The sequence below is a fragment of the Thermobia domestica genome, chromosome 5 (assembly GCF_964235325.1).
Source record: "Thermobia domestica chromosome 5, izTheDome1.hap1.1, whole genome shotgun sequence".
Taxonomy (NCBI): domain Eukaryota; kingdom Metazoa; phylum Arthropoda; class Insecta; order Zygentoma; family Lepismatidae; genus Thermobia; species Thermobia domestica.
The window spans coordinates 37,517,527-37,531,713 of NC_137458.1; positions in this window are offsets into that span (position 1 = coordinate 37,517,527).

Genomic DNA, 14,187 nt, shown 5'->3' on the forward strand with positions numbered 1-14,187 from the left:
TACTGACCAAAATTAATGGTGATGCAATATGTAGTTTTTGAGATTGTCCCCTGGACGGACACAGTAAATAGCTGTATGAAAGAGTTTTGGTACTCCAAAATCTTTAATTAAACAAATAAAAAGCCAGGCAGACAGTAATGCTATTAAAAGAATTACTTCTACAAAGAAAAATAATAACGTAATAAAAATAAGCGTATTATTAATATAGTGAAGAAAATGTCCAAGGATAAGACATATGAATGTAAATTCTCATGTGTAATTTTCAAGAAAAACGAACTTTTTTGGATCAAAAGATCCAATATATTTGAATCATAAAATATCTTTTAAGCCTTATATCTGGAGAACTATACGTACAGTGTAGCCAAACCCAAACTATCACTTAACTCAGTGATTTGCTTATTTCATAAAAAAAAAAAAAAAAAAACGAAAACTCATTTAGGGGACGTTCAAAAATTTTGTGGCCCCTGATCCAAAAACTAATTCTTGGCCAAGATCGCAATCTTTTGATTCATTTTTGGATCATTTCTAAAATTCCTGTCGGTAAACGCCACCTATGAAAGTGAAACTGATACTGAAGCACATGTATCAAGCATTTGATTATTACACTACCAAGACGATAGTAGATACAGTAGAAACTAGATTAACCGTCACTCTTTTAACCGTCACTCTCTGTTATCCGTCACTGCTCCGGTCAGTACTCAAATACGCAACATTGCCACACAAAAAGCTCGGCGTTCGAAGACGCAGAAGAAGATGACAGATTATTTTTAAATGTGTGGTTATTTCACTACCAGTTCAATGTTACTCTTGTATGTAAGTACAGTACAGTAATTTAAATACAATATAAACATGTATTATTCACTTGTATAAGGTTATTTATTTCTTCCAGAACCTTTTAAATCTACTTACTGTGGAGGTTTATAACGATATTTCTGTTATCCGTCTATTCGCTTAACCGTCATGGTCCCAGTCCCGAGGGTGACGGTTAATCGAGTTTCTACTGTATTACCAAACGAATGCTATAAGTATGAGTCAGCTGAGGTGTGGTTCTGAAAGAGATTTTACAAGGACTAGATGAAGAGCAATGTAAACAAATGAAAAAATACTAACGTAAATACAAGCAGGAAGAGCATTGAAGCATTTTTCCCGAAAAACGCTATATCTCTAAGGAACATTTCAGTAAAACCCAGAAAAAAGAAAGAAAACATGTAGTGTGTTTGTAAAATGAAATCTTTGAGATTAAAGGATGCCGGCTAGATTAAAGGAGACGGTGATGATGAGAAGTGAATGAAATGGTGAAATGAAGAAAGTGGGAGGAAACGGGAGAATCCCGCAAAGCAAACAGCATTTGTCCACCACATAGTTGACTTGGTGCGAGCTGAGATCCAAGCAAGGAGCACATGCATCAAATGTGATCGCTCTACCACTGAGCCACCGCGACCACCAAGTAGTATGTTTGTGTACAGAGTTTGCCAGTATAGGGCCTACTAGTGCTGTATCTTGGGTAATGGAGAAACGAGTCTTTCAGTATATGTCAGTCATGTTTTATAGAGCATGATTTTATTGACAACTCTGGAAGTTCTAAAATGTGCCATACAGCGTTGTTCGGAAACATGCTTCAATAGATAAACATAATTAGGAAAAGAACAATGAACCTAATTGATCATCTACTCAGACAATATGTCTTTATGCTAAACATACTCGAAGGAAAAATCCAGTTCAAGAAACGAAAAGGGTGACCAAAGAATAGTCCACTTATAAAGGTATGATTGGTGAAGTAGAATGTAATACGTATGTTGAAATAAAAATGATTACTCATGGGCGTCTCTGTCATGTTAAAATTGGGGAGACGGGGACGACAAGAATGCTAGTAGACTCCAACTAAACTTACGTCAAAATTATGAGTAAACTGGAATCTACTTTACTCATGGCATCAGCTCTTTCTACCTTTAGTAACACAATTCATCACAATTTTCTTCCATCATTAGTAGACTACTTGCTGAAAAAAAATTAAGTTTATATATAATAGGTTCTTAGGTAATTTCTTCACCTGACATTGCTACCGGTGAATTCCTGCTACGTGTTCTTAAACGCATTTGCAGCAGTGTACCTTTATAGTAATCATATATTTCGATTTTTGAGGTAACAAAATCTTAACTCTCTGAACGAAGTATAGTAGTCATGGAGCTATAAGTCGCAGACAATAGATTTTATTGCCCCCTTAATTGCTTTATTACCTAACGACTTTCGATGTCAATATGGCCGTGTCGGCCTTGGGGAGGTTTTAGGGGGAGGTGGTTTTATTACCCTGTTTGTTAGGTGGTTAGACGGGTTCCTGGAAAAGGTTGAGTGTTAGGAGGGATGGAGTAGTTTCTAGAAAAGAGGTTGAAGGACATGATTTTGATAGGGTTGTTTCTAACAGCTATGCTATGATCAAATTAATTATTCTTTTATTTGTATTTTCTTAATAAATTAATTGGAGCAATTTGTATTGGATTGCTTGCTAAGCAAGCTCCTTATTTATTGGATCGTTTGCTAAAGCATACTCTGCTTATTTATTGGATCGTTTGCTGTGCAATTGATTGTGATTATATCATGTTTTTCCCAAATCGTATGCTAAAGCATACTCCATAGAACAATCTCTGATTGTGATTATATTAATTAATTCGCTTCATTAGAAACTCATTCTTATTTGTATTTTCCTAATAAATTACTTGGAACAATTTCTATTGGACTGCTTGCTAAGCAAGCTCCTTATTATTTTTCCCAAATCGTATGCTAAAGCATACTCGTTGTTAAATTTGATTGTGATTATATTAATTAATTTGACCATTTGCATAGCAACTTGTATTTTTTTTGTTCTTTCGTATTATTTATAATAATACTCGTTGTTATAAATTGGAGGGAATAAACTTTATTCATGCGGGACTTCTTAATTTGACGGATCGTATTTTTATTTTCTCGAACACTGTGTGAGCATACTAGAAATTTCGTGTATAGAATATGTATAGTGCGGTATGATAAGCATTGCTGGTACATATACAGAGCGTGGTTCTTGTACGTCTTTCGCTGCTGAACTTAAGACATGAACTGAACTTTTCGCGCGCTTTTTGGAAACTCGTTGGGCAAGAGGGAAAGATGGCGTTGTTGGGTAACAGGTGCGTGTTAAAACATGAAGACAAATACAAAGGAAAACCGACGACACGTTTAGTATACATCACAGAGTGCCGACAAAGTAATAAAAACAAGTTTGGCGCCAGGGTAGGTGAACACAAGACATTGTCGGCGAAGAATACAAAGAAGATTGAGGTTGTGGCAGGTAAACATGTTGAATCATGCCCCTATGCTAATTGGTAATAGAAAAGAAGTTTTGCGCGGCGAATGATGAACACGTGATTACCTTGTGGGTATGAAAATACTTTAAATACGGGTCATAGCGGAAAATATATATAGAGACACCATGTATCTCTTTGAGAAAGAAGAACACTACGAGGTTAACACCGAAGCAATATCCGATGCTGAAACAGAAATATACGAATCATCGTCAGATGATGAATATGATTTTGATGCAATAGATTCACCAGTGCTAACAACAGTTTCACCAACACCACCGTCATCTCCAGCAGTATTATCAAGAACATCACGATTTTGTGGTTTAGATTGTTGTTGTAATAGTCAAAAGGTGGACCGTGAATGTATAAAGAAGGCTATTGAAAAATGGGATTTCAACGATACATTAATATGCGATGGATGTAGAGAAGGATCCCCTCATGATTTTGCGCATGATTGTATGAATGTACACCCAGAGTCGTTGGAAACCCGTGCATGGAGTATTATTGCAAGTCCTAGTGTTGAAGAAGATGTGTTTTACTTGTATGCAAACACCCATATTATTGGAATATTAACAAGAGAAAAATTCTATGAAACGTATGTGGAATTATTAAGTGATACAGACTATCTTCCGGAATTACTGGACATTTTTATAAGAAAAGACAAACGGAAAGCGAATATTTCAGATTGAGAAAATGTATTCGAATAGAGTTAGTGTTTCATGTGTGTTATGCAGTGATGAAAACATTAATGTGAACTGTGTATTAAAAACTATAAAAGTATACTTACGTAACACCAATCCAATTGAATGCATGGAATGCAAGTTAAATCTTCCTCATGATTGTACTCATCTTCATAATACTGGAACATTTGCAACGAAGTACTTATCTCTTGATAAAACTCTTAGTGAACTTTTTGAAGTTTTTGAACAAGAACATAGTGAAATTTCATTTATATGGTTTATGCGTAAAATTTGTGATCTTTTAAAAAATACAGAATTTGTTGGACAGATTATTCCGTTTTTCATTTATCACACAAATGAAATTTCACCATGTGTAAATCAATATATTATCGATATTCAAGGTTTTAAAATGTCTGATAATGAATTTATTATTCGTGAGTTTTGTTTAACTGCATGCGATGATACAGTAAATTTCCATTGCTTGGTAAAATCACCAATAGATTATAATTTATTATCATTAGGATGTCAAAAACAAATTGATTGGTTAACTTTAAATTTACACGGTTTGAAATGGAATAGCAAAACTGGATATACTGTATCATGCATACGAAACCTTGTATATCAATTATGTTCAAAGAATTCATCCTTTTATTGTAAAGGTTTAGAGAAATCTCTTTGGATTAAAAGAATATTTGCATTAGATAATGTCATTGATTTAGAAACAAAACATTGTCCACCATTAAGTGAATTATGTGGAAACACATTTAATGATTATTGTAATTTTCATACAAATATTGTAAAGAAATCAGGATGTGCATATCGTAATGCACAACAGTTGAATTATTGGTGGAAATATGAAAGATCAACAGCATTAACTAATGCATTATCAAGATTGTAATGTTTTTCTTAGGAATTGTAAATAAAATGCAGGTATGTAAGTTTAAAAAAAAATTTATTGAAAATTTAAGAAAAAAAATTGTATATATGATAAAAAATAAAAAAAATTGTAAACATATAATAAGAAAAAAATAAAAAAATAAAAAAATAAAAAAAAATTATTTCTGTTTTCTTTTTTTTAAAAAATTTGTTCACATGTTTATAAACGATATCATCATTCTTTTTCAAATTTTTCTTGTTAAACATTTTTAAACACTTTTGAAATGATTGAGTGCGGATAATATGATGCAAAAAGAACAACACAAAATACCCGCACAACACAGAATTATCATGTTGATATTGATGATTATTCGTAAAGTACATTTTAGTATTTTTCGACAAAAAGTTTTTTATTTCTTTGGGAATGTCCATAGCAAGACTGTCAAAGTAGTACCCATGTTTTTTCTTATTGATGTACACTGCGACCCAGTGTGAACCAGCAGAATCAGATGTATCAAGATTAATCACAAGTGCAGCAGGAGGTTCTACCGTTACAGGAAGTCTGTCAATAGGGTAAATTCCAGTAACACTTGCACCAGTCACTTTATCACTTAGTAACACTTTTAACAATTCGTCACTATACATGATGAAGATTATTATTTTTAATTGTAGTAGGTATGTAACTATCACTGTTATTCACATGTAAGACATAGTCATACACTTTTACATATTCACTATACAGTAATGCTTCATGAACACTGCACCTATATTGTCCGAAACGATGCTTATTATGTGCACATCGATGAACGTGAAAACTTAATGCAGTATACTTTGGACAGTTTATTTCTTCTAAATTTGTAACTTCTCTTTGAAGAATTTCTTGAAGAAAACACTTTCTATTTATTCCGTAGGTGTATATTGTTGTAGTATTTGAACAATATGATTGAAGTATTTCCTTAAGATGGGAATATTCTACATCGCCTTCGTGCCAGGTAATGCCATACACATTCTCACCTAGATATTTGTTTGTACTTACGATCGGCTCAGCTAACTTATTTAAAGGAAATGGTGGTTTAAAAATCCAATTTTGGAAAAAGGGAACGTCAGGATTTACAATGGCTAATTCTTTTACAATAAAGTCATCTTCGTTATCATGATACGCCGAGAAGTGTACAACAACCCTCATCCTACTCAACTGAATAAATTAGAAGGTGTTATCAGTATAAATATTTCTATCTTTGTCTACTTGTGCTAAAGAATCGAATTGTGCGTACACAATGCATGTAACAGGTTCAGTTAAAGTTTCTGAAAATGATACTTTTAAATTTACAGGGGAATCGCGTACCACATCCCACGTGTTGTCGTCTAAAGTTCCTGTTGGAGATAGGATAAAAGCATACAGAGCATATCCGTTTGGATACTCATCAAGAGTAACAGTATGTGAATAATTTTGATAATATATACCAGTACCTGAAATCAAAGTATAGTAACTTAGAAGGTATAAATTGTTATTAAAATCAGGAGTGAGGGGGTTGGGAGGAAATGATTTTGACCCGACTTGTAATTGCAGTTTGTTAACGTTAAAGTTTCGAAATTCAAAGGGATTAAGATGTGATTTCCCATTGAAGGCTGTGTTGGAGATGAAACCAATAACCAGGCCTTTAGGAACATTACCCAGGAAAAGATTATCAATGTTGTAAGACTTTACTTGTGCAGGTATAGTATAAGACCTTGTCTCCACTCTCGTCAGAGGTAACTTGGCTGTTTCCGAACCCATTCTTGTATTTAATTGCATGGCTAAATCTGCAGCTACATCAATACGTCGTACATGAAGAATAACTTCCTCAAGTGCAACTTTATAACTTGTATTTTCAGGAGACATTAAGCAAAAATTATCTTTACTACGATGTAGTTTTACACGTAAACTTACTTTGTTAGGAAGCATACGATCTAAACTTACAATATCAGTATGAAGACGTCCATACATTTCAAAAGATTTACTATTTTTCACCTTATTAGCACGTTTTTGAAAACCAGCATTTGTATTATCTAATTTATTAAAATTTTTTGCAGTATCTTTATGCCACAACCCACATGCTAAATGTGTTTGAGAAGCATCATAAGAATAATTTAATAATGTTTCAATGTATGCACGATAAGGATAAGACCCTGATGAAGAACTAATTAATTTATCATTTAACGAAATATCAATTTGACTAAATAAAGAATGTAAGAAATTATTTACTGGTGCAACAGTATCATCATTAGCTAAAGTTGTACCATCAGCTTTAGTAATTTTACAACGTACATAAAGATATAGATATGCAGGATGAATAAATTCCCCTGTTTCTCCTGGAATAACAAATTCAATAGGTCCTTCTGAGGTTAATGTGGAAATAGGACGATATTCAGCATTTGTAGTTGCTTCAATAGCTGTTTGTGTCATTGGTATAGAAAAGAAATCAAATTCATTGGTACAACATTCAAAACTACTTGAATTTAGGAGCGCCATTATGAAAAGATGTCGTGTATATGTTTACGTTTTGTTGGTGGTCCAAACTTTACAATTGCAGGAGCTTTCCTCTTGCGTGACCGTCTCTTGCCGTTACCAGTTAGCAACTGCCCAACTTTATTAATTGCTTTTGTCTTTAAACTATTACCAGCTTCTTTTACACGCGCACGAACAGATTCTTTAAATGGTCGATTTTCTAATACATCACCCGCAACTTGCATACCGGTTTGTAATGCTTGACGTCCTACAGTTTTTGCACCTTGTTTAAGAAATGGTAAAGCAAAACGAAATAATCCTTTAAAGAAACTACCTATACCATGGCCCCTTTGATATACAGGTCCTGAAAAATATGGTATTCCGCGCCCACGGTGATAAGTAACACGTCTTGCTCTCATCTTTTTTCTATAATTATTATTTAGCAGATGCAGGAGAGCGTTTAAAATGTAGTGTTACGGTCAGTGTCCCAGAACGAAATGGCAAATTTCGCCCTGCATGATCTTTTAATAGTATTTCAATTGTGTTAAAACAAAATTTTGCAAGTGGCATATAATGAATATCTTCAAAGGTAATTGTTTGAACTTTTCCGTATTTAATATCAGAGATTGTTGCTATACGTAATAATGGTGCTTTTGTATCACCTAAAAATTGATATTGTATAATATCTGTATATATAAAAATTTGATGTGGATATCCGATATCTACATATGGTTGTTTGAATCCACGAGATTCTTTAACAAGATCTGATTTTTCAGAAAAACCTAATTGTAAAGCTAATGTAGGCGACAATGTAACTGATTCTACACGTTCATCACATTCAACATGCACAACATTTGAAAAACTAAATTTTATAAAACTTGATATTGCGTTTAATTCCTCTAGTAAATGATGAATGGATGGATAATATCCAACAAAAATTTTACTTTTCATAGGTTCTGCATTTTTAAATTTGTACCATATAACATTTTCACCATCGGTAACATTATAACATGTTAATGGAATATGTACTTCACTTAATCCTACATACCAATCGGATTCTGATAAACGAATATTATTTTTTAATTGATTAATAAAATGTGTTGGACTATTTGTAGGATATACATCTGCACTAGCATTTGAAACTAGTGTAATGTAAAAACTATCATCAATACTTTCAGAAATCATTTTCGTTTAAAGTGAAGTGTTAGGTTTGAAGTTCCAAAACGAAATGGTAATTTTAACCCGTGTTCATCTTTTAAGTTTACTTCTATCGTATCAAAATATTTCTTTTCAACTTTAACATAATGTGGTGAGTGAAACACAAAAGATTTTACATGACCGTGTTGTACATTATATACACTAAGTTTTCGAACTAATGGTCCTATATTTTGTTGTTGTTTTACAATATCAATGCAAACATTAATTGTATTGGGAATATTATAATCTAAATCACATGGAAATTTTCCACGTGCTAATATTAAATCAACATTTCTAACTTTTGTGTATATAACTTTTTTAACATCATACGTATTTTCATTAATAAATCCGAAAATGTGTTGTAATCCTGGTGTAACACCAATCATACATTGATCTTCTAATTTCAAAGAATGTTTAATAACAATTTGATTTTTATTTTTTAAATAGTGTAACATACGAGCATTTTCAGGAATTAATTGTAGAATAGATTCAATTGATGAATAATATCCAGGTGTAATTGGAACATGGTGGCGTTCAACTTTACCATCGATAACACTAGTAATTATAATTTCTTCATTTTCACCAACATTGTAAAAACTCCACGGAATATTAATTTGTGTTAATGCAACACCCCATTCCCCATCACGTAAATCAATAGGTTGTGCCAATTTAACTCGAAATGATGATGTTGTATTATTATCAAAAAGATTGCTACTTGCATTTGAAGGAAGAGTAACGTAAAAGTCGTGTGTAAAGTTCGAATTCATTTTGCAGACTGAATAGAATCTGATCTAATCCACGAATTCATACTTGATGGATATCCTAACCATTTTACATACATCCACCCATTTTTACGTTTCAATACTTTTTCAATAAGATATGTTTTCTTTGAATTTATAATTACTTTTTGTAATTCTTCTGCATAAAATATTCCTTTAATTTCTTCACCGTTCCAATCTTTTAATTTGTAAGTGACAGGATCTGACTTTATACATTTGTCAACAATAAATATTTCTTGTGACCATTTAGGTAAATATCCTTTTTCTAATTTATGTTTATACTTACTAACACGAACATAATCACCCGAACTAAATTTACAAGTTATATTTTTCTTATTCTTTTTATTTCCGTATAATGTTTCCCACACTTGATTCACATTGGAATCATTTACTTGTGCAGGTGCCATTTTAATACTTGAATGGTATGAATGATTATAATTTTTTACAATTTGATCTAATATATTAATATAACGATAAGTATTCTTTGCAGTAAAATAACGATACAATCTTTCTTTTAATGTACGTATAAAGCGTTCTGCTAACGCACACTTAATTTCGGAATGAACACTATAATGATTAATTTCATATTCTTTAAACAATTGTTTTACATGTCGATTATAAAATTCACCACCTAAATCTGTTTGTACGTTAAACACAGGTAACTTGAAATTTTTAAAAATTTTTGTTATTGCTTTTACCATTTCAGGACCTTTCTTTGTTTTTAACGGAACACAATATGCATAACGTGAAAAAATGTCAATACAACATAATATATATTTATAATTATTATTATACTTTGCAATATTTTGCATATCTGCTAAATCCATTTGTAATGTTTCATTTGGTGCACTAACATAATACTTTTTACGTTCAAAAACTTTACGAGCTGGTGCATGTAATGTATAAGCATCTTGAGAAGCTAACCATTTTTTAATTTTCTTTTTAGATAACTTTGTTTTGCGTTGTAATGTTTGTATACTTGATAAAGAATCAGGATTTGAATAATCATAATATATTTTTGATAATTTTGTCATTTTACATACTATATTCTTTCCAATGTTTAAATAAATTAGCTACTACTGCAGGACTAGGAGATTTTCTTACTTTACGAATACGTTGTCGTCTACTACTACTACTACTACTACTTTTCACTTTTGATGCTGGCGTGCTAATAGGTGTACCAATAAATTCTTTAGGAACATTAAGATCTTCTAATAAATTTTTAAATTCATGAATACCTATAGGATTTCTTGAATATTTTCTTGTACGAACAACATCATTTACTAAATCTATAATATTTGAACCTGGTATTGTTTTTTCATGAATACGTACTGTACCAGACTTATCCCACTGAATTTTATTACAACTTGTCAACTGTTTTAATAATAGATCTGTTTTCCTACGAAGTGTTTTCGGTACTGATTGTAAAATGTCTGATACAAATGGTAAAATAGAAGTATTGCTATCTTGTTTGGAAGTTGTTGATGATGATGATTTTTCTTCTTCTTCTTCTTGAATGATAGGTAAAGTAATAGGTTTATGTGAAGAAGATGTATACTATAAATAACGATGCAAAGCTTGTTGATATAATTTCCACTTTTGTTGTACACTAAGATCACGACGTTTTAAGATGTTATTCATTTCTTCATCTAAACGTTACTGATGTGAATCTATGGATTTAAGATTCGATTGAATTTCATGTACAGCATTTTCAGGAACTAAAATCATTTTACGTAATTCTGACATATTTAACGACTAAAAATACTGCTTCCCACTGCTGCAAGAAGTGGTCCCAAGATTAACGGTAAAAGAGCACCACCTTTCTGTAGTAACAACTTTTTCTTTTTATTCAATGCAGTACGTTGCTGAGATAGAGCACGTAAGATCTTTTTATGTCTACGTAAACGTTGCTTCTGACGAGAATTTAAAGGGATGTTTCCTTTTATTGTGTTCTTAGCTACTTGAGATATTGTTCTTATTAAATCCCCTGAAGCATTTTGTAAAATTTGTTTTCGTTTGGTATTCTTGCATTTGCACAGCGCACGGAGCGTGCTGTAGTGTTGTTTCACCTTCAACATCTTGATGCAGACTAAACAAAAATTTCTGTATGCATGTCTTTTACGTTAGCGTACACATACATGATTTCATTCGGAAAAATATTTGTACGTATTCGCAATGCATCGTTTGTTTTTTGTGTCAAGTCAAATAATAAATAAGTGTGAGGCTCTCGTGTTACTTCTTCGAACACACTCACGACTTCTTTACTATACCGAGGCATAATTTGCCTTGCTAAATATTGTATTTGTAATTTATCACGTGGATTTTTAAATACTATAATATAATGTGCATTTAAACTAATATCACGTGCATGTTTTCCTTTTGGAAATAAATTTTGAATAATAAATATTACAGTTAACTTTTTGTGATGTGCATACTTTGTAAATAAATTAGCAACATCACCATTAGTTTCTGACATTAAATCATCAAGTATTAATAATGAATTTTCTTTGATTTCAAAATTATTCATGTCAGGTATTCCCTCTACAAAACGTATTTTTGCATTTGCATTTAATTTTGGTATTACTGCACCATAACACCAAACAATATCATTAAACTTTATACTAAACATTTGATCATGTTCATTAAGTAAACGATTTACAAAACAAGTTTTACCAGCCCTTGAAGGACCAGCGATTAAAATAGTAGAGGGATGTTGAAACTTTAACATCTTGTAATCAAATGAATGCATACAATAGAGACTCTGCTTTATATACACACTCACACTCACACACATTGAATTTTAATATTTTTACAATCGTTGATTGTTCGGAGTATACATAGTAATGAAATGGATAAAAAAAATCACTGGGATATAAAATTAAAGCTGTTGTGACTAGTTTATACATTGTTTGCACAGCAAACGAAAATATAAAAAAAGAATAAAATAAATTAAGAATAAATTAAATAAATTAGGAATAAATTAAGAATAAATTAAAATAAATTAAAAATAAATTAAAAATAAATATTTTTTACATTCGATGATGGTTCGGGGTTTTATTACACGAAAGAGACATTCATACAAGTCACATTCACTCATTCGTGGGCCTATAACCGTAAGGTACACTTGCACGTTTTCGTATTGGTTCATCGTCGGTTATGTCAGGTTCGTCAATCCGTTTTCGTTTTTTGTTGACCTCACGGTGTGTCTTTGTCTCTCTACAGCTAAAGATACGGAACCCCGGTCTACGAACGATGCTATTTGGGTTTTCTATTACTGTGGACTCTAATTGTCCAGACACTAATTTATAGAAACTCTCAAAGTTAATTTTCTGAGAGGTCCTATCATTTAGTGTTATCCCCCTAATTTTGTATATATGCCGAACATCCCCTTGGGCATTTGTTAGCCGCATTGCATAATTTTTACAGCCAAGACCAATAAAGGTTGTAAACTCCCAACCTTCAGGAATTTCATTCGTCAGATCACCCAAATAGTTTCCGAGCGGTAACAAGGGTTCCTCATCTTTTTTCTGTAAGTACATGATACTGTCAGTGTCACAGTAGATTACTCTGTCAGGTCCTACAGTCGTCAGTAGTTCGTAAAGTCTAAGTCTAGCCCACGAAGTAATAAATGCGGCTAGTATCACATTGGAAAACTCCAACGGAACGTTTTCATTTTCAATGTCTCTGTACGTGAGAATGAGATGGTCATCATCAATTGGCACCACACTTTGAATTTCATACCTTGCCGTAGTTAAATACCTAAGAAAGGTAACCTCATCACTAACGATTATACTCTGCGACATGTCTGTGCGTTGCCCCCACTTACCATACAATGAATTGAGGTATAGCTTCGCACACTGCCTCAATCCCGGGTTCATCCTAATATTGTCATAATTTAATCGTATGCCTTCATGGGCATAATATTCATCGATATATTTTTGTTTGTCTTCTTCAGTGGTACAGTAAGCAGGAAAACCAGAGGCTTCCTGCTTCATCTGAAGGAAGGAATTCACGTAGGTCCCGAACAGCCCTCCTGAATTCCCCTCTTCAGGATCTAAAAGTTCAAATTCCCATATCTCATGTATATCGATTATTTTGTAACCTTTTTTAAGAGCAAGGTGTAACTCTGGTGTACAAAATGTTCCTGTGAGAGCACACTCAGCATCGCTATGGGTACATTCGTTAGTGTTTTCTTCTTCCATGCATGTGCGGCAAAGGCCGAAAAGTAATCGACCTCCCGCAACGTATGGTAAGATCGGAAAGTAGAGGTCCTTTGGAGGGACGATTGTGCATTTGACTACACCGTGAATACTTTCCACATCTGGAAAGTCCGGTCCCGTGTGAATCTTAGGTGATTTAACCGGCATAGGTTTACGTGCCATCACCCAAGGGTATAACGATGTTACATCGGCGTAGGAAATTCGCTCATCACTCGCACAATTGACGTAGGAACGAAAGACCTCCGTGCGACCACCGTTGTAACAGTTCTTAGGAATAAGAAAATCAGGTAGATTAGTACAACGTTCTTGAACAAACTTTTGCACTTTCTTATCCGTCTTTACCTTATTGTCCCAAGAACATTCCCATATTTCGTATAGGTTTACACCTATACTTTTCAGGTACCTACGGCGGCGCATGGTTTGCTCATATCGTTTCTCCATCGTATTGTACGAGTCCTGGGCATCGTGCAAAACCGCGTCACGGTTAAAGGGGAAGCAAAGGCGGCAGGCATGGAAATAACACCCGTAAAAGTCGAAGGCAGCGTTGAGTCCTTCGTGCCATCCATCGACCTTGTACCTACCAATATACTTTTCCCCACCTCTCCTAGCATGCTG